The following is a 25,315-nucleotide window of genomic DNA, read 5'->3' as shown; positions in this document are numbered from 1 at the left end:
GGATTGTCATAAAGACAGGTGCCAGAGGTGGAAGTGGGTCAGGAAAAGATATTTGGTGGGGCCAAAACCTGGGTCATCTCTCTGTCATTTCATTCTGTACATCCTTCTTATGACATTTCATATAAAGCAATATGGATGTATTGCTTTGAAAAGGCATTACAATTGGATTTTGTCAGTTTAAAAAAAGTGATTACCTCTTTTTATCTTAGTACATGTCTAGATCTCACAAGAGATGGCAAAGAGGTCAAGGCAAAAATTCTGCATTTGGGAAGAGAATAACACATGAGCTTTCTGCTGCAGGCAAGATACTTGTGTATGAAAATATTTCATGTTTGTACAACTCCCTCATCTTAACATTCCCCACATGGTCATTATTGCCACTGGAATCTTATAGAAGGATAGTGAAAAGGAATGAATGTCTTGCCTCATTGAATATATACTGAACCCCCCAATTTTTACATCCCCATTTGGCAAGTAGCATATAGCACCCTGCAAAAGTGTGGAAAGAGCAAAATGATCCCAGGGCCTATGGCTTTTATATATATTGCTTTTATGTAAATCTTAGTTAGAAAAAAACAATCTTGGTATGTGAAGTTCCATAGGAAGATCTCAATTTGGGGGAGATATAAAAAGAGATATTGCCATTCTCTAGGGAATCAGTAAATAAAACAGAATTTTTAAAAATGCATGTAAAATGTATGCGTATGGAAATGTTAAGAGCCTTATTTTATAATGCCAAGGAGGGCACAAGATAAAAACTGTTGTCATTTGTTTCCAGGGAAAGCAGTCGGTGAGACCCAGGCACAGGAGGAGAGTTCGTTAGCTACCACATGTAAAGCTGAGAGCAGATGGCGCCGTTGATACAGAACGCAGGAATGTGCGTGTTTATGCGGGTGCGTTTCTGTGCGTGTGCGTGTGGAAACCAGCAAGGAGTTTGACACTGATGTACTCCATCAAGTCCAGTTATAAAGAACAAGTAGATAGAACAACATTCTGTGCATCTGGCAGCCTAACTAGCTCTGTCAATCTGTGGATACTGCTGACATTGTACTATAAGCTTCTATTCCATCTGTGTTGTTTATTTTGAGCTGGATTTACTGCACACTATGTGAATTGATGATGGCTAGAAGGTCCAAAAGATTCTGAGTCTGTTTAAAGTTCCAAGGTGTCAAGTTACACAGGATTGTGTCACGAACATTATGAAAGGGTAAGTGGAGAGGCAAACTGGTTTCAGTACTTGTTAGGCGTCCAAGAAAAATTGCCGAAAATATAGATGAAGAAGGTTTATGAAAACATCTAAAGAGTACATATGAACTCCTGCAATCAAATGTTTCTTTTTCAAGTTGTATTGTGTCATTTTAAAAAATTCAAAATATGTACAAACAAATAGACAAGTCAAATCAGCTCTCCACTCTGAGGTTGTGACATGCATAGTACTCAGAACTTCCTGATCGGTACCATACTAAATTGCCAGAATAAAGGAATGGACTTGATGGGTGAGGGTTACACCTGTCTTCTTTCTGACTAGCTAGAACTGAGAAACAAGTATGTTTCTATACATTCACTATTAAGTTATTCCGTGAAATTCTTTTCTTGCTTCAGCTTCTTTCTAATATGTAATGAGACATTTACAAATCTTTCTACTATACAGTTATAAAACAGGCTTTGCTATCTTCACCAAGAAATCCCTGAATAGTTAAGAATACAATTTTTAATGAAAACTGTATACATGTGTATGAGAAAAACAACACTCTTTGATGTAGGTCATCTATATCAAGGCTTTTGTCTGTTTTAATTTTCAACATAATGTGCAGCTAATGCTAGCCTGCATAATCCAGAACATTCCTATGAACACAGAGGAAAGGGATTTAATGATTCAGGTGTTATATAAGCATCTCTATATCTGATGTCATTCATTTCATGTGGTGAAATGTCTGCTTGTGTGGTGAGTAGCCCAGATTAGAATTTTCCTGCACCACAAATGATACAGACTAGACTATATGCAGTTTGGCTTATAATCATTGAGGGAAAAAAACATTCTGCTTATGGTATACAAATTTCAATTTATGCTTTTAACCCCCGTTCAGTTAGTGGTTAGTTAGGTTGAATTGTGTCATTGATTACAGATGTATTTATATGTAGCTCTGTCCTTCTTTAAGGAACATTTTTAGTTATCCTGCCTCATTTGTCTCAGAGCTAGGACATCAAACAGAACCTGTGAAAGTAGTTCATTTGCTTGGTAATACTTAATATTCATTGTTCATAAGTATTTATTCATATTCACAATATATGCTAGGTAATGTGAAATACACAAACTAATATACTATATGATCCCTATCCTCAAGAAATTTAATATCTAGTTGATGAGTTAAGATAGTCTTATAAAAATGTAAATAGCAATACATATATTAAATATCAATTTAAAAAGACAAGAATGGCACAAAGTAGACGAAAATTAAGTTGGAAGCATTCCTATAGTCTTCTGTCTGCCAGATACTAGACTGGAGGCTTCCTCTGTATTAGATAGCTCACCTAACTCCTCAACAACTCTGTGAGATGTCCTCTTTCTTCCCCTAGATGACAGAGGCTGGGAAAATGAATGTAACGTGTCTAGATCACATAACCACCAAGTGATTGAACAATGCTTTACTGCAATTCACCTCTACAAACATATATTGAACATCTGTTCTATACCAGGCATAGTTCTTGGCACTGGAATAAGTAAAATGAAAAAGCTGTTTCAAGAAGTATACAGGCTTGTAAGGAATAAAATGTAAAATGTTTCATGTGAGCACAGTGCAGCAGTGCTGAAATAGATATATGCATAGGGAATGATAAGAACAGAGGAGAGGACAACTAGCTCAGAAAGCTGATGGAGCTTGACAGAGAAGGAAAAGGTACTGGCTTCCCAGACAGGCACAGGCATGAGCAAAGGTATACCGGTATGAACAAAAGGGGTAGCAAGAAATGTAATGTTTGTAGCAAATCCTGGTAATTCATGTAGGCCACTGAGGGAAGCACATTGAATATTATGCATTCATAACAGGACATAATAGGAAGTAATCCCAGTGGGCTGAGGTAGTAAGGAAAGGCTTGAGTGAGATTGGTCTTCAGCTGACTCATAAAATTTGGGTAGATTTTGAATAGCAAGGTAAAGAAATAATTGGATATTGTAGATAAAAGGGACCAACAAATATGTGGAGATAAAAATGTATTAAACCAATATGGCAGATTGAGGGATAAACGGGCCAATATGGTAGATCTGCTCACTTTCCATTTTGGCCATTTTGCCAGGTACACACTTGGAACTTATTATTATCTAGAACTAGTCCATCTCTAAAATCTTAAATTCCTTTCTCTGACAACAACTTCTTAGCCTTTCAGTTCTCATTCAGTCATCCCCATTCTCCACACTGATCATGACCTTTAATTCCTTAACCCTCAAAATTGCGTGTCTCTATGATTCCCAATCTAATTCCCGACTAATTTAGATTCCCTGGCCTACCACTTTAAGCTCTCTTTTTACCTCAAATTCCTTGCCAAATTTTCTGTTTATATTGCACCTTCCTGGGGGAAAAAAACAAACAAACCCTGAAGATTGTATCAATTTTTCCTTAGTTCCCTACCTCTCTTTCCCATTATTCCAAGAAATGGTTATTATCTCTATTCTCCTTTATGTTAGCTAACTTTTTACCCTCAGTTTATTATCTGTTCACAAAGAAAACAGAAGCTATCATCCAAGCATGCAAGCAAAGGGACATCTGTACCCACTGCTTCTAACTCTTCCATCACACATGTAGATGTGTTATTCCTTCTGCATGAGGCCAATCCTTTCATCTGTGCTCTGGATTCTCCTTCTCCCTCTTCTATCTCAGGCTTTCAAGGACCAGAGTTCCTTGAAAATCTTGTGTTTCTTCCCTCCCCCCCCACCCCAATTTCCATGTTTTTATTGGTTCTTTCTCAAAAATATTGTCTCAATATACCTGTCTCTCTCCATTTTTAAAACACAACCCAATACCCTTGTCTTCAAGTCACTCTTTATCTACTGTCCTATTTTTCCCTTTCATAGGGAAACTTCTTTAAAAAGTGTCCTAGAGCCAGTGTTTCCCCCTTGCCTCACTTTCTGTGCATTCCCCAACCCATTACAATCTGGAAACCACCCCCAAGAATTTCCTGAAACTGTTGTTACATGCCTTGTTTCTAAATCCCTAATGGGTACTGTTACCTTATTTTACTTGTAGAACTTGGTATTGCTGACTAATTTCTCCTCTTTGAACATGATTTCCTTGGTTTAATGATACCACACTCTGTCATTTTCTTTGTCTTTCTTTCTCTTTCACTGCCATTTCCCTAAACATCAGTGTCTTCAGGGTTGTCTCTTAGGCCCTTGACTCTTAGTCTATACATTCTCCTGAGGAGCATCATTTATAGCTTTAATTACCATCTATTTGCATATAGCTTCGTTTACCACCTCCATGTGAAAGAATCCAATCCAAGGAATAAGTCCTTTAATATATAGTACTGAGCTCAGTCAGTCCTATATGTTAAACTAATTACTCAACTCCTTTCCTTGGATGTTCCACAGCCGTCTGAAAGGCTACATGTCCAAAACTGAATGCACCATCTCCTTCCTTCATTCTTCTAGCCATACTTCCTATATATTTCTCAAATCCATGAACTTCTGTTTTTCTTTTCTAAAAACATTATTCTCATCCTGATTAAGGTAAACCAAGGGACTCAGTAATTTAAGACATCTATAATTCAGTAAGGAAGTTATACTTCAAATGGCTGGAGGAAACAAAATTAAATGGAGCTGACAGTATAGCTCTCTTAATTAAATTGAAACAGTTGAACGAACCACAGCTAAAATACTAAATTTCAAAGGCCTAACCCATTAAAAACAAGTATTTTAAGTAAGTTAAGGACAAAAAGCATGTCATCTTTATATTTATATTCCTAGTTCAAGCACTGTGATTTACAGCAGAGTTGCTGGTCAATTAATACTTATTTAATGAATTAATATGTTTGTTCTTAAATACCACAGAAAAGCAAGAAACGTTACAAAGTTCTCACCAATTCATTCATTCATTCTCTTATAACTTATTCTATACACTGAATGGCTGATGAAATAAGGATGTCAAAACTGTTTCTACTTGTGTCTGATGGAATTACAAATTTCCTTAGAACATAATAATAAAAAGAATATCTGGCATTAAAATGACTAGCCATGTTAGCTTTGTATAAAATCGAAGTTCTATTCTACAGCCTTACTTTGCAAAACCAACCACTATTCAAAATGTTTTTGACTGGCTCAACCTAGCTTATTGCTATAAGTGGAAAACTAGTGTTTTACACATCCTGCTAATGAAGAAAGTTGACGTTTCTTTAGCCACAACAAACTTGATCTTCTTTTTCCTCAGTAAAGTCATTTCCTCCCTGAGCAGTGATACAGACTAACATGCTGTAGAAATTGGTAAGTCCAGTTCGTCTTTCAGTAATACTCTGGACTTAAAGCAAACAGAAATGAAATTTTACTGTGGTCCTGTCCTCCTTTTATTATGAAATATGCAAATACAAGAAAAAGTATAAAAAAGATAAGTGCACAATTTAATGAATTATAATAAAGCAAACATCTGTGTGACAATCAACAGGTTATAAAATAGAACTTTGCCGACAGCCTGCCAATTATAACTCCCACTCAAAGAAATCATTGTCCAGACATTTATGATAATAATTTTCTTGCTTATCTTTATAGCTTTACCACCTAAAAATATATCACTAAATAATATAATTCAGTTTTGCCTGTTGTGAACTTTATATAAAGTGACTCACATAGTATATATTTCTTTGGTGTGACTTCCTTCACTTAATGTTACACTTTTAATTAAGATTTCTCCATAATGCTAAATATCTGTAGTTCATTTGTTTTACATGCTGTCAAATAATCCATTGTATGAATACACCTTAATTTACTTTTCCATTCTATTGGTAATGAACATTTTGATTAGTTACAGTTTTTTGTTATTATGAATAAGGATGCTATGGCATTTGTGCATAACTATCCTCGTACATCTAAGCATGCCTTTTTGTAGGGTATATAATTAGAAGTGAATCTGGGTCTGAAAAATATATATATATCCTTAAATTTACTACAATGAAAAACAATGAAAATGAAAATGAATATTTCATTAGTTGTACTAGTTTAACTGGTTTTAAAAAATAATTTCTTAAATTCTGAGGGTAAATTCCATCTATTATTACATATTCACATGGAAACAAGTAAATAGTCTGACAAAAAATTTCAAAATAAAATGTAAAATAAAGTATTAAATGCCTAAAAGAGATGAACAAATACTGGTACCTTTTCCTGATGAAAATACATATTTATTTCTTATAAAATGGTGAGAATGCATCAACCACACTTATCTGAATTCTTAAGCAACAGTGCAGAGAGAAATAGATAGATCCTGTGGATATTCAAAAGTAGAATATAATACAATGCTTAGATTTTCATTTTATGGAATTCACGTTTCTCTCATAATATTAACGAAGTTTGAAAATCTTGCTCAACATCAATTAAACCACCATTGTATGGGTTTATTAAAGAACTTGCTCTTAAAATATAACTTCTACTTTTATATTTATAAAATTTCAACCATGAGAAGCAGCTTTATACTGAAAACAGTAAATCAAATCAGTACTCTCTTTGACCTGGGAACTACCGACTGGTTCTCCAGAAATGAATGAAAAAAAAAAAAATCCAATGCTTTGATTTACCATGAAACAAAATCCCTTTTCTTAAGTTATGTCAGAATTTTTGGAACCAGTATATTTTTTAAAGAATTTTTAGGAAGTATGTGTCATGATACTAAAGATGCCACTGAGAACAAGGTAGATTTCGTCTCTGCTGTCACACAACTTAGCATCTAAAGGTAAATGCAGAAGAGTAAAGAAGCTGAGAAATTATGGCAGAGTAAAAAGGCACATTAATAAGGGCACTTGAGCAAGTAAGCCCTCAAGGATGAAAAAGGCATGATGGAGGGGAAAGGATGAGATGAATTCTAGGATGAGGAACAAAAGCCCAGAAATGAGAAAGGAACTATAGGAGGATCAGAAAAATAACATAGGTTCTTTGAAGCCAAGCAGACATAGGATGAAATCTCAAGTTCACCAATTAATAATTGTGTGACTTTGGTTAAGTCACTTACCCTTTCTACTTCTCACTATAAAATGGGGATAATAATAAGATTTTTGCAAGGATCAGCTAAGGTAATGTTTATAAAGCACACATTAAAAATTCCTCCACAAAGGTAAGTAGCAACTTTTATAGCAGAATCAAATGCTGTGGAGTTGGGTAGGGGTTCATATAAGGCAGGACTATGGAGAGAGAAGCAGTCATCAAAAGCATTTGGTTTAATGCTTTAAACCAAATTATTAAATAACCCAGTCCAGATGCTGAGAACAATGGGGAATGACCCCGAAAGATCTGCATTTCAGAAAGGATGTTCAGGTTGTAGTAGAAATGGTTGGAAGGGCAAAAGAGGCAGGAAAACAAGTGAGGACCTGACTGAGGTTAGTGGCAGTAGAAATGACGGGAATTGGGTGTTTTTGAAAGATATTTAAATACAGGATGTCCATTTCTTGCAGTATGGAAGACGAAAACTAAAAGTCTTCCTCTATATTCCTAAATAATAATTGTGTGTGTTTCATCTTATTTTTTTAAATAAATAAGTTATTTTTCAAGTAAGAAAAGGAAAGGCAAAAGCTATGGGGCCAGAAATGGAGCATGAGCATGAATCCAGGGAAGTTAATAAGCACTGAGGGTAATTGCTGCCCTGGGTGTATCTACTGATCTTGAGTAGCCTAGAGTTAGGTTTTTATGCCTGGAACATATGGGGGACAAGAGACAAAGCCTTGCTCTATACCCACTCCTCACCAACCTCTGCATGGAGCCTGGATTCATAAAGACCTAGTTTAAGAAAAGGATGATCTAGAAAACAATGCTATGCAATGTTAATATCAGACAAGTAGTTTTTAAGGCAAAAATCCTATTGCTAGAAATGAAGGAGGTAACAATATATAATGATAAATGTTTCAATTCATCAGAAATATACAATAATTTTTAGCTTGTAAAACACCTAATATTATAGCTTCAAAATATACAAAGTGAAAATGTGACATCAAAATGAGATACTTCATCACAATCCTCTTAAAAATTATTAGGTCAAGATAAAATAATCAATAATGATTTTAAAATCAAAAGATTTTAACAATATGATTAACCTAGATTTTGTTTGACAAATAAAATATATGTGTAAAGCACATGTAAAGAACTGTGTACCCAACTTTTGTGGTATACTTAAGTTTTTTCAAGCACACATTGAACATGTTGTTTCATTTAAAAGTCTTTAAAAATTCCAAAGAATCAATACATACAGACCAAAATTGCTTAATACTAAATTACTTAACATCTAAATTGCTAAAATTTAGATACATTTAGACATCAACAAAACCAAAAATATGCTAAAAAATCTAAAGTCATATATGTCATAAACAACTCATAGGTCAAAGCAGATTTCATAACAGACATTAGAAAATATTTAGACCTGACCAATAATAAGAAATATTTCAAATCTTGTGGGATGCAAAAAAATTCTGAAAAGTAAAGTGTAGTATTAATATCTATCTCAGAATAAAGGTTGAAAATTAATTAGTAATCAAACTTAAGAAGTTAGCAAAAAGGATAAAAAATGGTAAAGTGGGAATTCCCTGGCAGGCCAGTGGTTAGGACTTCATGCTTTCACTGACAGGACGCAAATTCAATCCCTGGTCAGGGAACTAAGATTTCACAAGCCGTGTGGCACCCCCTGCACCCCTCCCTCCAAAAAGGTAAAGTATATAAAAGACGTAGAAGTAAGGATATAATAAAGATCAGAAATTAATAAAATAGAAAATAAAGCTACAGTGTTAGCAAAGCTAAAAGTTGAATTGTGGGGGAAACAATGACAAAATATTGGCAAGTTATCACTGCTTCCAAAACATCACTTTACACTAGATGTTCTGAGTTCTCCATAAAACATAAATAAATAAATAAAAGTCTCACGTATTGGAAAGGAAGAAATAGCAAATGACATTATTTGTAAGGTAAGCTCAAAAGACGACTATTAAAATTAGAGTTCAGCAAGTTAATATATATAAAGTATACCATATTCAAGAACATGGAGATTCAGTATAGTAAAGTTGTCAATTCTTTGCAAATACCTTCAACACAAATCTAATCAAAACCTCAAAGAGAAGTGAACTTACTCTACTGGATATCCAGACTTATGATAAAGCTATAGCATTTAAGAGTGTGATTTTTGCCTCAAGGATAGAAAATATACCAACAAAAGAGAGCCAAGAAATAGACCCACCAATGTATAGCAACAGGATCTAAAGCAGGGAAACTGACACATTGTGCAATCAATGGTAACTGACTGAGTTTCCAACTGTTTAAAAAAAAAAAGAAATGAAATTGAGCTATTTGTAATGAGGTGGATAGACCTAGAGTCTGTCATACAGAGTGAAGTAAGTCAGAAAGAGAAAGACAAATACTGTATGCTAACACATATATATGGAATTTAAGAAAAAAAAATGTCATGAAGAACATAGGGGTAAGACAGGAATAAAGACACAGACCTACTAGAGAATGGACTTGAGGATATGGGGAGGGGGAAGGGTAAGCTGTGACAAAGTGAAAGAGCGGCATGGACATATATACACTACCAAACGTAAGGTAGATAGCTAGTGGGAAGCAGCCGCATAGCACAGGGAGATCAGCTCGGTGCTTTGTGACCGCCTGGAGGGGTGGGATAGGGAGGGTGGGAGGGAGACGCAAAAGGGAGGGGATATGGAAACATATGTATATGTATAACTGATTAAATTTGTTATAAGGCAAAAAATTTTAAAAAAAAAGCACTATAAAAAAAATTTGTCTTTTATATTACACCAGATACAAAAATCAATCCTATATCAGTTAAAACTTAAAAGCTGAATATTTAAAATTTTTATGAGAAATTGTAGGATATTTTTATGACTTTTGGGAAGTGAATGGATTTCTTATATAAGACAAAAAAATCAGTATAAAAAGTAATCATTATTTTATTTACATTAAAATTAAGAACTTCTGTTGATCAAAGGAAAGAAAAGTTTTCTGTTGATTACAAATAAATACAAAAAAGCCACAAACTGGAAGAATAACATTTGCACACCTATAACTGAAAAATGTCATCCACATACAGTATAAAGAACTTCATTATAAAATTCACTAAGAAATAGCAAACAACATAATAGAAAAATGCACAAAAATACATACACATAAATTTTACAGAAGGGAAAACAAATGGCCAAAAATAAACTAAAATATACCCACCTACATTAAATTTCAGAAAAATGAAAATTGAACCACAGTGAAATACTATTTTATACCCACCATATTGACAAAAATAAATATCTTTAAAAATCAAGTGTTGGTCAGGATACAGAGCAAGTGGAACTCTCAAACACTCCAAGAGGGAGTTTAAATTTTTATCTATACACCGGAAAATAATTTGGCCTTAACTATTAAGCTTGGAAATTTGCATGTATTACAATCCAGAAATTCTACTTCTTTTAATAAGAGGTAGACTGGACTTTTAAAGAATGGACTTTTAAGCTTCCTGTTCATGACATGTGAATTGAAGATAATAGTAAAAGAAAAATTAAGACACAAATGACTGTTGTTAGGTAAATGGATAAATAAACTGTTATATATTTATAAAATGTATACTATACAAGTTCCAAGTTAACTATCCCTACATGCAACAATATGGATACATCTCAAGGAATAGTGTCAAGTGAAAAAAGCAGGTTGTTGAAGAAAGCCTATGTTAGAATACCGTTTTTATAGCGTTCAAAATCAGACAAATATAACCATTATTTTGTTGGAGGATACATATGAAGAAGAACATGGCAATGATGAATACAAAATTTGGAATAGTAATTAGATCTGGGGGAATGAGGAGGAAGTGAGATGTTCTACAAAGCAAGCACCAAGTGGAATTCAACAGAAAGTAACAGTAACTTGTATTTCTTAATTTGAGTGATGGGTTCATGGATCTTAATTCTAAATATTGGGAAGCTGAATCCCTAGTATATGTTAAGTTGTAAATGGTGAGGAAGAAGAAAGAGCAAAGGAGTCCCACATTGGTGAACTGAGCCATTGAGTGGGTGATGCTGCTATTTTAATGAGAGGAAGAAGAGGATCAGGCAAGAATGGGTGGGAGCAAGTGAGTGGGGAGAATGGTGATGAATAAGGTTTGAACTGTCCAGATTCAAATATCTTCAATAATCTTAGTAAAATATTGGGCAGTCAATTGTGATATAGGATTGAATATGGAAAGAGAACTCTGAGCTTTAGTTAGATAGTTCTAGGAATCTTTGGCATATAGATTGTCTTTAAGGCCTTGGAATGGATGAAATTACCTGGCGGGGGTGTGTGGAGGCTGAGTAGTATTGGAGAAGTGAGGGGCTGGTATACCCCTTTACAGATGTTATAAGTTGGAAGTCCTAGGGAGTCTCATCTCAGGAGGTAAAGGATTAATAAATGAACTGAAACTCTTGAACTGAAACTTATGTGCAGCAATTTATACAAGTGCTTCTCTGAGTCCCAGAATATATAGCCAAATGATGCAGAGAGATGACCACAGTGCAAGAGCCTTTACAATTCCTAGTTTCAGAGTGGCTGCAAGAAAACCCCGAATAAAGTTCTCTCTCCTTGAGACTTCCGGGTAAGATGGCGGAAGAGTAAGACGCGGAGATCACCTTCCTCCCCACGGATACACCAGAAATACAGCTACACGTGGAACAACTCCTACAGAACACCTACTGAACGCTGGCAGAAGACCCCAGACCTCCCAAAAGGCAAGAAACTCCCCACATACCTGGGTAGGGCAAAGCGGAGAGATCCGCACACAGAGGATCGGTGCCGAGCGGCACTCACCAGCCCGAAAGGCTTGTCTGCTCGCCCGCCGGGGCGCGCAGCGCTGGAAGCTGAGGCTCGGGCTTCGGTCAGAGCGCAGGGAGAGGACTGGGGCTGGCGGCGAGAACTCAGCCTGAAGGGGGCTAATGTGCCACAGCTAGCCGGGAGGGAGTCCGGGAAAACTCTGGAGCTGCCGAAGAGGCAAGAGACTTTTTCTCCCCTCTTGGTTTCCTGGTGCGCTAGGAGAGGGGATTAAGAGCGCTGCTTAAAGGGGCTCCACGGACGGGCGCGAGTCGCGACTGAAAGCGCGGAGCCCAGTGACAGGCGTGGGACGCTGGGGCTGCTGCTGCCGCCGCCAAGAAGCCTGTGTGCGAGCGCAGGTCACTGCCCACACCGCCCTTCCGGGAGCCTGTGCAGCCCGCCACTGCCGGGGTCCCGGGATCCAGGGGCGGCTTCCCTGGGAGAACGCACGGCGCGCCTCGGGCTGGTGCAACGTCACGCCGACCTCTGCCACTGCAGGCTTGCCCCGCACTCCGTGCCCCTCCCTCCCGCCCGGCCTGAGTGAGCCAGAGTCCCCGAAGAGGCTGCTCCTTTAACCCTGTCCTATCTGAGCGAAGAACAGACGCCCTCCGGCGACCTACACGCAGAGGCGGGGCCAAATCCAAAGCTGAGACCCAGGAGCTGTGAGAACAAAGAAGAGAAAGGGAAACCTCTCCCAGCAGCCTCAGAAGCAGCGGATTAAAGCTCCACAATCAACTTGATGTACCCTGCATCTGCGGAATACATGAATAGACAACACATCATCCCAAATTGAGGAGCCCGGAGTCAGTGCTGTGCCTCTGAGGTGGGAGAGCCAACTTCAGGACACTGGTCCACAAGAGACCTCCCAGCTCCACATAATATCAAACGGCGAAAATCTTCCAGAGATCTCCATCTCAACACCAGCACCCAGCTTCACTCAACGACCAGCAGGCTACAGTGCTGGACACCCTGAGCCAAACAACTAGCAAGACAGGAACACAATGCCACCCATTAGCAGAGAGGTGGCCTAAAATCATAAAAAGTCCACAGACACCCCAAAACACACCACCAGACGTGGACCTGCCCACCAGAAAGACAAGATCCAGCCTCATCCACCAGAACACAGGCACTAGTCCCCTCCACCAGGAAGCCTACACAACCCACTAAACCAACCTTAGCCACTGGGGACAGACACCAAAAACAACAGGAACTACGAACCTGCAGCCTGCAAAAAGGAGACCCCAAACACAGTAACATAAGCAAAATGAGAAGACAGAAAAACACACAGCAGGAGAAGGAGCAAGATAAAAACCCACCAGACCTAACAAATGAAGAGGTAATAGGCAGTCTACCTGAAAAAGAATTCAGAATAATGATGGTAAAGATGATCCAAGATTCTATTTCCCAGATCCAAAATCTTGGAAATAGAATAGACAAAATGCAAGAAACAGTTAACAAGGACCTAGAAGAACTAAAGATGAATCAAACATCGATTAAAAACACAATACATGAAATAAAAAATACTCTAGATGGGATCAATAGCAGAATAACTGAGGCAGAAGAACGGATAAGTGAGGTGGAAGATAAAATAGTGGAAATAACTGCTGCAGAGCAAAATAAAGAAAAAAGAATGAAAAGAACAGAGGACAGTCTCAGAGACCTCTGGGACAACATTAAACGCACCAACATTCGAATTATAGGGGTTCCAGAAGAAGAAGAGAAAAAGAAAGGGACTGAGAAAATATTTGAAGAGATTATAGTTGAAAACTTCCCTAATATGGGAAAGGAAATAGTTAATCAAATCCAGGAGGCACAGAGAGTCCCATACAGAATAAATCCAAGGAGAAATACGCCAAGACACATATTAATCAAACTGTCAAAAATTAAACACAAAGAAATCATATTAAAAGCAGCAAGGCAAAAACAACAAATAACACACAAGGGAATCCCCATCAGGATAACAGCTGATCTCTCAGCAGAAACTCTACAAGCCAGAAGGGAGTGGCAGGACATAATTAAAGTGATGAAGGAGAAAAACCTGCAACCAAGATTACTCTACCCAGCAAGGATCTCATTCAGATTTGATGGAGAAATTAAAACGTTTACAGACAAGCAAAAGCTGAGAGAGTTCAGCACCACCAAACCAGCTTTACAACAAATGCTAAAGGAACTTCTCTAGGCAAGAAACACAACAGAAGTAAAAGACCTACAATAATGAACCCAAAACAATTAAGAAAATGGGAATAGGAACATACATATCGATAATTACCTTAAATGTAAATGGACTAAATGCTCCCACCAAAAGACACAGAGTGGCTGAATGGATACAAAAACAAGACCCATCTATATGCTGTCTACAAGAGACCCACTTCAGGCCTAGAGACACATACAGACTGAAAGTAAGGGGATGGAAAAAGATATTCCATGCAAATGGAAACCAAAAGAAAGCTGGAGTAGCAATTCTCATATCAGACAAAATAGACTTTAAAATAAGGACTACTAGAAGAGACAAAGAAGGACACTACATAATGATCAAGGGATCGATCCAAGAAGAAGATATAACAATTGTAAATATTTATGCACCCAACATAGGAGCACCTCAATACATAAGGCAAATACTAACAGCCATAAAAGGGGAAATCGACAGTAACACAATCATAGTAGGGGACTTTAACACCCCACTTTCACCAATGGACAGATCATCCAAAATGAAAATAAATAAGGAAACACAAGCTTTAAATGATACATTAAACAAGATGGACTTAATTGATATTTATAGGACATTCCATCCAAAAACAACAGAATACACATTTTTCTCAAGTGCTCATGGAACATTCTCCAGGATAGATCATATCTTGGGTCACAAATCAAGCCTTGGTAAATTTAAGAAAATTGAAATTGTATCAAGTATCTTTTCCGACCACAATGCTATGAGACTAGATATCAATTACAGGAAAAGAGCTGTAAAAAATACAAACACATGGAGGCTAAACAATACACTACTTAATAACGAAGTGATCACTGAAGAAATCAAAGAAGAAATTAAAAAATACCTAGAAACAAATGACAATGGAGACACGACGACCCAAAACCTATGGGATGCAGCAAAAGCAGTTCTAAGAGGGAAGTTTATAGCAATACAATCCCACCTTAAGAAACAGGAAACATCTCGAATAAACAACCTAACCTTGCACCTAAAGCAATTAGAGAAAGAAGAACAAAAACATCCCAAAGTTAGCAGAAGGAAAGAAATCATAAAAATCAGATCAGAAATAAATGAAAAAGAAATGAAGGAAACGAAGCAAAGATCAATAAAACTAAAAGCTGGTTCTTTGAGAAGATAAACAAAATTGATAAACCATTAGCCAGACTCATCAAGAAAAAAAGGGAGAAGACTCAAATCAATAGAATTAGAAATGAAAAAGGAGAAGTAACAACTGACACTACAGAAATACAAAAGATCATGAGAGATTACTATAAGCAACTCTATGCCAATAAAATGGACAACCTGGAAGAAATGGACAAATTCTTAGAAATGCACAACCTGCCGAGACTGAACCAGGAAGAAATAGAAAATATGAACAGACCAATCACAAGCACTGAAATTGAAACTGTGATAAAAAGTCTTCCAACAAACAAAAGCCCAGGACCAGATGGCTTCACAGGCGAATTCTATCAAGCATTTAGAGAAGAGCTAACACCTATCCTTCTCAAACTCTTCCAAAATATAGCAGAGGGAGGAACACTCCCAAACTCATTCTACGAGGCCACCATCACCTTGATACCAAAACCAGACAAGGATGTCACAAAGAAAGAAAACTACAGGCCAATATCACTGATGAACATAGATGCAAAAATCCTCAACAAAATACTAGCAAACAGAATCCAACAGCACATTAAAAGGATCATACACCATGATCAAGTGGGGTTTATTCCAGGAATGCAAGGATTCTTCAATATACGCAAATCAATCAACGTGATACACCATATTAACAAATTGAAGGAGAAAAACCATATGATCATCTCAATAGATGCAGAGAAAGCTTTCGACAAAATTCAACACCCATTTATGATAAAAACCCTGCAGAAAGTAGGCATAGAGGGAACTTTCCTCAACATAATAAAGGCCATATATGACAAACCCACAGCCAGCATCGTCCTCAATGGTGAAAAACTGAAACCATTTCCACTAAGATCAGGAACTAGACAAGGTTGCCCACTTTCACCACTCTTATTCAACCTAGTTTTGGAAGTTTTAGCCACAGCAATCAGAGAAGAAAAGGAAATAAAAGGAATCCAAATTGGAAAAGAAGAAGTAAAGCTGTCACTGTTTGCAGATGACATGATACTATACATAGAGAATCCTAAAGATGCTACCAGAAAACTACTAGAGTTAATCAATGAATTTGGTAAAGTTGCAGGATACAAAATTAATGCACAGAAATCTCTGGCATTCCTATATACTGATGATGAAAAATCTGAAAGTGAAATCAAGGAAACACTCCCATTTACCATTGCAACAAAAAGAATAAAATATCTAGGAATAAACCTACCTAAGGAGACAAAAGACCTGTATGCAGAAAATTATAAGACACTGATGAAAGAAATTAAAGATGATACAAATAGATGGAGAGATGTACCATGTTCTTGGATTGGAAGAATCAACATTGTGAAAATGACTCTACTACCCAAAGCAATCTACAGGTTCAATGCAATCCCTATCAAACTACCACTGGCATTTTTCACAGAACTAGAACAAAAAATTTCACAATTTGTATGGAAACACAAAAGACCCCGAATAGCCAAAGCAATCTTGAGAACGAAAAATGGAGCTGGAGGAATCAGGCTCCCTGACTTCAGACTATACTACAAAGCTACAGTAATCAAGACAGTATGGTACTGGCACAAAAACAGAAAGATAGATCAATGGAACAGGATAGAAAGCCCAGAGATAAACCCACGGACATAGGGTCACCTTATCTTTGATAAAGGAGGCAGGAATGTACAGTGGAGAAAGGACAGTCTCTTCAATAAGTGGTGCTGGGAAAACTGGATAGGGACATGTAAAAGTATGAGATTAGATCACTCCCTAACACCATACACAAAAATAAGCTCAAAATGGATTAAAGACCTAAATGTAAGGCCAGACACTATCAAACTCTTAGAGGAAAACATAGGCAGAACACTCTATGACATAAATCACAGCAAGAACCTTTTGGACCCACCTCCTAGAGAAATGGAAATAAAGACAAAAATAAACACATGGGACCTAATGAAACTTCAAAGCTTTTGCACAGCAAAGGAAACCATAAACAAGACCAAAAGACAACCCTCAGAATGGGAGAAAATATTTGCAAATGAAGCAACTGACAAAGGATTAATCTCCAAAATTTATAAGCAGCTCATGCAGCTCAATAACAAAAAAACAAACAACCCAATCCAAAAATGGGCAGAAGACCTAAATAGACATTTCTCCACAGAAGATATACAGACTGCCAACAAACACATGAAAGGATGCTCAACATCTTTACTCATTAGAGAAATGCAAATCAAAACTACAATGAGATATCATCTCACACCAGTCAGAATGGCCATCATCAAAAAATCTAGAAACAATAAATGCTGGAGAGGGTGTGGAAAAAAGGGAACACTCTTGCACTGCTGGTGGGAATGTGAATTGGTACAGCCGCTATGGAGAACGGTATGGAGGTTCCTTAAAAAACTACAAATAGAACTACCATATGACCCAGCAATCCCACTACTGGGCATATACCCTGAGAAAACCATAATTCAAAAAGAGACATGTACCAAAATGTTCATAGCAGCCCTATTTACAATAGCCCGGAGATGGAAACAACCTAAGTGTCCATCATCGGATGAATGGATAAAGAAGATGTGGCACATATATACAATGGAATATTACTCAGCCATAAAAAGAAATGAAATTGAGCTATTTGTAATGAGGTGGATAGACCTAGAGTCTGTCATACAGAGTGAAGTAAGTCAGAAAGAGAAAGACAAATACTGTATGCTAACACATATATATGGAATTTAAGAAAAAAAAAATGTCATGAAGAACATAGGGGTAAGACAGGAATAAAGACACAGACCTACTAGAGAATGGACTTGAGGATATGGGGAGGGGGAAGGGTAAGCTGTGACAAAGTGAAAGAGCGGCATGGACATATATACACTACCAAACGTGAGGTAGATAGCTAGTGGGAAGCAGCCGCAGAGCACAGGGAGATCAGCTCGGTACTTTGTGACCGCCTGGAGGGGTGGGATAGGGAGGGTGGGAGGGAGACGCAAAAGGGAGGGGATATGGAAACATATGTATATGTATAACTGATTAAATTTGTTATAAAGCAAAAAAATAAAATAAATTAAAAAAAAAAAAAAAGTTCTCTCTCCTTGATGTGGCCTTCTGACAAGTAGTAATCTCTCCATACGTTTATTAAGACCAGAGCCTAGAGAATTACAAAATGCTCCACTCTCATTCTTCTGCTTGCCTTAAAGAAGCAGTCACGTTGTGAACTACCTATGGAGAGGCCCAGGTGGCATGAAGTACAGACAGCCTGTAGGACCTGCAGGCCTCAGTCATACAGCCTCAAGGAAATGAACTCTGCCTAAACCTGAATGAGTTTGGAAGTGGATTCCTCCCCAGTCAACCTTTCAGATGAGAACCCAGCCCTGCCGACATCTTGATAGAAGCCATATGAGACTCAGAGCAGAGGAGCAAGCTTAGGCAAGCCCAAACTCCTGTCCCACAGAAACTGTGAGATGATAAATATGTGTTTAAGGTGCTAAGTTTGTGGTAGTTTGTTATGCATCTGTAGAAAACAAATACAATATTGTGTGTGCACTCTGTGTGTGTGTTATATCAATCAAGATCTATGTGGAAGGTAGGGAAAAGATAAAATATGTCAGGTATATTTTTATAGGGACATTTTTCCTGAGAGTTTAGTGGTTAGGAGGAACCATCTCTCTCTCTCTAAAATTGTATATATAAAAGTAAGAAGCCCTCATTTAGGTAAGGTGATTGAGTCAGAAACATCAGTTTCTGGATGGGCAAAGGAAGAGTGCTAGAACTTTGCTTGCACATTGTACCACTTATTCTCTGAGATTTTTATTTGTTCATTTTGGATTTTTGCCCCTAACTTCTGTCTCTCTTCGAAGATACATATTTGTAGTAGTTTGTAAGAGCCAACAGCCAATGGCAGTGCACTCCTGGTTGAAACCTAACTTACAGTGATCAACATTTCTCTCAGTTTAAAATGTTGTAAAGTCCAAATACGGCTGGTTACATAAGCAGAATTAACTCACTTTTTCTGTCCAGTGACATTGATTGATCGCTTTTATAAATTGATTCAAATTAACAACCAAATAAGAAAACCTTGGGAGTAATGGCGAAGTACATTGACAAACAAAAGTATTTGATAATATTATGAATTCTTTAATATTAAATTGTATTTAATATTAATAATAAGGACCTATTCATATCAGGCACAAAAGAACCTATAACCTGGATCTCACTAAACCTTAGTAAAAAGAAATTCTCTGAATGAAAATTGGACCTCTTAAATGCCTTTCTTTTTTATGTGTCTTTCATTGATGCTATAAAGAACTCACTGAAGGTCAGCAATTCTTTCTGAGGTCTCCATAGTAACTGTGATCTTAGCCATATCTTTGAGTTAGAACATCAGAATGTCATAATTGATATCAAACTCATGAACACTAGATCAGGGCACTGGTGCCATATTTGGTGCAACCTGAAAGCTGCTTACTGGTTTGTTCCTGTGTGTTCTTATTGTTCCTGGCTCTGTTTTTCTATTTTACTTCTTCCTTATCATAGGGGACGAAACTTGGAAATCTTAAAATAATGACAATGGAAAACTTTATCTAGAGTCTGAAATACACCAGAACAGCTGGAGAAGGAGCTGGTGTTACTTTACTCAAGAGGAAGCCTCCAGGGCTGATCTTACAAGGCAGGAGCAGCTTTTTGTTTGAACCATTAGATGAGATTCATATAGAAATTAAGAGTGTGTGATGTGATCCTGGAAAGAAATTTTAGTCAGAGAGGTTAAGTTAGATGAATAGAAAGAGAAGACAATGACAATATTCATTGGAAAAACAGAAGAAAGAACAACCACAGAAATGAATGTAAAAGGTTTATATTAGCAAATGAAGTTGAGAACTGCCCTAACAGTATAACAGGTGGGGGAAACATCAGATCTTGAAGGGAGCAGAATCCCTTTGAACTACTTATACTTGTGACCTCAAAGGCTGGTAAAATTGGGAGACGGCCTCAGCTTTAACACAGCTGCTCTTTGGCATTATTAATGGCACAAGAATGGATCTGGGAATTGGTAAAATAGTAACAGCTAACCAACAGTTAAAAAATAGAATGAAGTCTCCAAGTCATGAAGCCTAGCCATCAACTGTACAAGAAAGGTACATTCTTGCTGGAAATGAAGAGAAGGCAAGAATCCTCAGCCTACATCAATCTCAACAACTCTGTCTTTATTTCATTTTGATTTTAACCCAGCCTAGTTTGTGTCTGTAGCTTATGGTTTGAATCCACTTTGGGAATCAGCTCAGTTCTCCCTGAACTCTCCCCCCACAGCTACCCAAGGGGACCACCCTGGCAAGATAAGGAAAAAGGTAGGATGGGCCTCTTAATGGTTCAAGCACTGAAAACAATCTTTCTCCCCATTTGTTTGTTATTTATAATTATATCATATGAATATTGGACCCTAAGGAAAAAAGTGAGAAGAGTGTGTGGCTTTTCCAATGGTAACAGCTCACTGAGTAGTTTCTCTATCCTTCAAAAAAAATAATGGGCTACTTCAGGGCTCATGAAAATTATCTTGGAGACCAGTGCATCTGAAGCCTTAATGTTTATAATAATCATCTGGGGAGCTTGTTAGACCAAAGACTTGGCCCCTGTGCCCAGAGTCTCTTGACAGAGATCTTCAGTGATTTTTTTTCCTTATCCACCCATACCAGTCAAACCCTTAGTGTGAGGCTTGGCTAGAGAAAATTAGGTCTGTGGGAAATTCTGTATCTCTCACTTTTTCCAAACACAACTCAGTAAATGCTAAAAAGGCAATGTTGTTATGGATCAGTGCATTGGCCTTATTAACATTTCTATTTAAATCAAAACCTTTCATAGGATTGCTTTAGCATCTTTCCGATAGACGCTAAAGATTAGAAAACTCTGAAAAGATTGCTTAGCTTCATGTTCCTTTAAGTGCCTTCCTAGCAAGAGAGTAAGCTGGTTTTCTTCAAAATTTCCCCAGGTTTCTGAGGAAACAAAAAGGGGTGCTGATTCTTATTGGGCACCTACCATTTGCCAGGCATAGTACTAGTCCCTTATTTAAATAGTCTTATTTAATCCTTACAATAGCCCTTATGAAATAGCACTCTTCTCATCCTCATTTTATAAATGATGTAACTAAGTACAGAGAAATTGAGTCACTTATTAAAGTTACATGGCTCAAAAGCAAATAAACTAAGATTTGAATCTTATTTCTTACTATTTTGCTACATTATTTGTCCCATTTTCTGAATTGCTTTAAATTACAAATTACCCCAGGGTCATTATAGTTATGCTTCCAACATCTTTTCTATCTTAAAAGGTAGGAAATCTCCCAATTTATATTAAATAATCATTCTATCTGTTCCTAATCTCAGAGCCTGGAGAAATCAGTATTGCCTTTCTTGTGTTTTTTTTTTTTTTCTTCTCTTATTGTTCATTGCTAATCTAGACAAATTAAAGTACAAATGAAAATTTCTCTGTTTGCCATAAGAGCAGGTCAACACTTCATTATTCCATGCTTAATTAAGGGTGATCACTACACTCCTTGATCTATTTAAAATATCTTTTACGAATAAAGAATAAGAGAACTTTCTAAGACAACATTTCATATGTTAAAGCCAAATTTGTTCTATTTAAAGAAAAAAATGCTTTCAAATGCTCCATAAAAATCTGGCATCTTTAGACATAAGACAATTATGAAGGAGACCTGTATGCTTCTCTTTCTCTTGAAAAGGTCAGGAATTTTCAGCCACATTACAAACTAACAAAGCCTTCCAAGAAGACTGATACTGACATTTTTTTTATATTCTTAGCTGTCTCCAGTTTGTTAAGCTAGTCATGCATTCAGCAAAACTTTAAAGAATACTTTGGTGAACAAACTGATTAAATGTTATCCCCACTTTCATGAAATCCAAAGGCATGAGTGATCATCACTCATTTCTTTTAAGTTTCTAAATAAAATGTAGTGATTAAAAGCTAAAGCAATCTTATGAAAAATTTTACCTTAAATACAAATGTTAATATGGCCAATGCACTAATCCATAATAATATTACGTTTTTAGCATCATAAATTTATATGTTAACTGTGTGATTAAATCACAAAACTAAATTTTTCCTGGCATTTTTCTTTTCTTTGGTGGTAGAGTTTCAAGTTTCACATAATAGTAATAATATTAAATCCAATAACATTCACAGGAGGAACAACCTGTTAGACATTTTGTATAGTGCAATTTCTACCCTTAACTTACTAATTAGAATAAATCTTTAGAAACTGAGGTAAATATAATTACATTGCTTATTTTTAGGTATCTTTAAGTATATACATTGTTTTTAACCATCTACTTCAAAGCTAACTATCTTCTATCCAAACTCTTTTGATTTGTCTCTTTGTCTCAAATAGTCCCTCCTTAACACACCACTATCTTTCATTCGTGCAAAGAAAAAATCATCATTCTAGTGACCATTAATCAGAGTGTCAACTCTCTTGGATAAAGATCTTATAAAGAATGCATTTGACAAAAGAGCCAAGAACATACGATGGGGAAAGAATAGTCTCTTCAGTAAATGGTCTTGGGAAAACTGGTCAGCAGATGCAAAAGAATGAAACTGGACCACTGTCTTACACCACACATAAAAATTAATTCAAAATGGTTTAAAGACTTGAACACAAGACCTGAAACCATACAACTCCTAGAAGAAAACATATATCCTTAACATCAGTCTTGGCAATGATCTTTTGGATTTGGCACCAAAGCAAAGGCAACAAATGCAAATATAAACAAGTGGGACTATATCATACTAAAAAGCTTCTACACAGCAAGGGAAACCATCGACAAAATGAAAAGGTAATCTACCAAATGGGAGAAAATATTTGCAAGTCATATATCTGATAAGGGATTACTATCCAAAATATATAAAAACTCATACAACAGGAAAAAAAATGAACAATCCAATTAAAAATATGGGCAGCATATCTTAAAAGGAATTTTCCCAGAGAAGACATACAAATGGCTAACAAGTACATGACGAAGTGCTCAACACCATAATCATCAGAGAAATTTACATCAAAACCACAGTGAGGTATCACCTCACACCTGTCAGAATGGCTATAATCAAAACGACAAGAAATAACAAGTACTGGTAAGAATGTAGAGAAAAAGGAACTCTTGCTCATCATTGGTGGAAATGTAAATTGGTGAAGCCACTATGGAAATAGCATGGAGTTTTCCTAAAAAATTTGAAAATAGAGCTACCATATGATCCAGCAATTCCACTTCTGAGTATTTATCCAAAGAAAATAAAATCACGAACTTGAAAAGATACCCCCGTGTTTACTGCAGTATCATTTGTAATAGTCAAGACATGGTAACAGCCCAAGTGTCCTTCAGTGGTTGAATGGATAAAGAAAATGTGGTGTCTATGTACAGTCCTACCTCCAAGATATTGCAGGTTCTGTTCCAGACCACTGCAGTAAAGCAAATATCACAGTAAAGTCATATGCATGTTTTTGTTTCCTAGTGCATATAAAAGTTATGTTTATATGGGTCAATGGAACAGAATAGAAAGCCCAGAAATAAACCCACACACCTATGGTCAATTAATCTTTGACAAAGGAGACAAGAATATACAATGGGAAAAAAGTCTCTTCAGCAAGTGGTGTTGGGAAAGTTGGACAGCTGCATGTAAATCAATGAAGTTAGAACACACCCTCACACCATACACAAAAATAAACTCAAAATGGCTTAAAGACTTAAATATAAGACATGACACCACAAACCTCCTAGAAGAGAACATAGGCAAAACATGCTCTGACATAAATCATACCAATGTTTTCTTAGGTCAGTCTCCCAAGACAAAAGAAATAAAAGCGAAAATAAACAAATGGGGCCTAATCAAACTTACAAGTTTTTGCACAACAAAGGAAGCCATAAACAAAATGAAAAGACAACCTACGGAATGGGAGAAAATATTTGCAAATGATGAGACTGACAATGGCTTAATTTCCAAAATATACAGACAGCTCATACAACTCGACAACAAAAAACAAATAACCCATTTGAAAAAAGGTAGACCTAAGTATACATTTCTCCAAAGAAGACATACAGATGGCCAAGAGGCACATGAAAAGATGCTCCATATTGCTAATTAATAGAGAAATGCCAATCAAAACTACAATGAGGTACCATCTCACACTGGTCAAAATGGCCATCATGAAAAAGTCTACAAATAGCAAATGCTGGAGAGGGTGTGGAGAAAAGGGAACCCTACAAAACCATTGGTGGGAATGTAAATTGGTGCAGCCACTACAGAAAGCAGTATGGAGGCTCCTTAAAAAACTAAAAATAGAGTTGCCATATGATCCAGCAGTCCCAGTCATATATCCAGACAAAACTGTAATTCAAAAAGATACATGCACCCCTATGTTCATAGCAGCAGCACTATTTACAATAGCCAAGACATGGAAACAACCCAGGTGCCCATCAACTGGATGACTGGTTTAAGAAGATGTGGTATATATACCTACAATGGAATATTACTCAGCCATAAAAAAGAATGAAATAATGCCATTTGCAGCAACACTGATGGACTTAGAGATTATCATACTAAGTAAGTCAGAAAGAGAAAGACAAATACCATATGATATCACTTATACGTGGAATCTAAAATATGACAGAAATGAACTTATCTATGAAACAAGAAACAGACTCACTGGCATAGAGAACAGACATGTGGTTGCCAAGGGGGAGAGGGGTTTAGGAGAGATGGAGTGGGAATTTAGGGTTAGCAGATGCAAACTGGTGTATATAAAATGGATAAATAACAAGGTCCTAATTTATAGCACAGGAAACTATATTCAATATCCTGTGATAAACCATAATGGAAAATAATATAAAAAAGAATGTATATATGTATAACTGAATCACTTTGCTGTACAGCAGAAATTAACACAACATTGTAAATCAACTACATTTAAAAAA

The sequence above is a fragment of the Mesoplodon mirus genome (genome assembly GCF_964341445.2).
Source record: "Mesoplodon mirus genome assembly, chromosome: 5".
Classification (NCBI taxonomy): Eukaryota; Metazoa; Chordata; class Mammalia; order Artiodactyla; family Ziphiidae; genus Mesoplodon; species Mesoplodon mirus.
The sequence above is the reverse complement of the archived record's forward strand: the minus strand, read 5'-3'. Positions refer to the sequence as shown.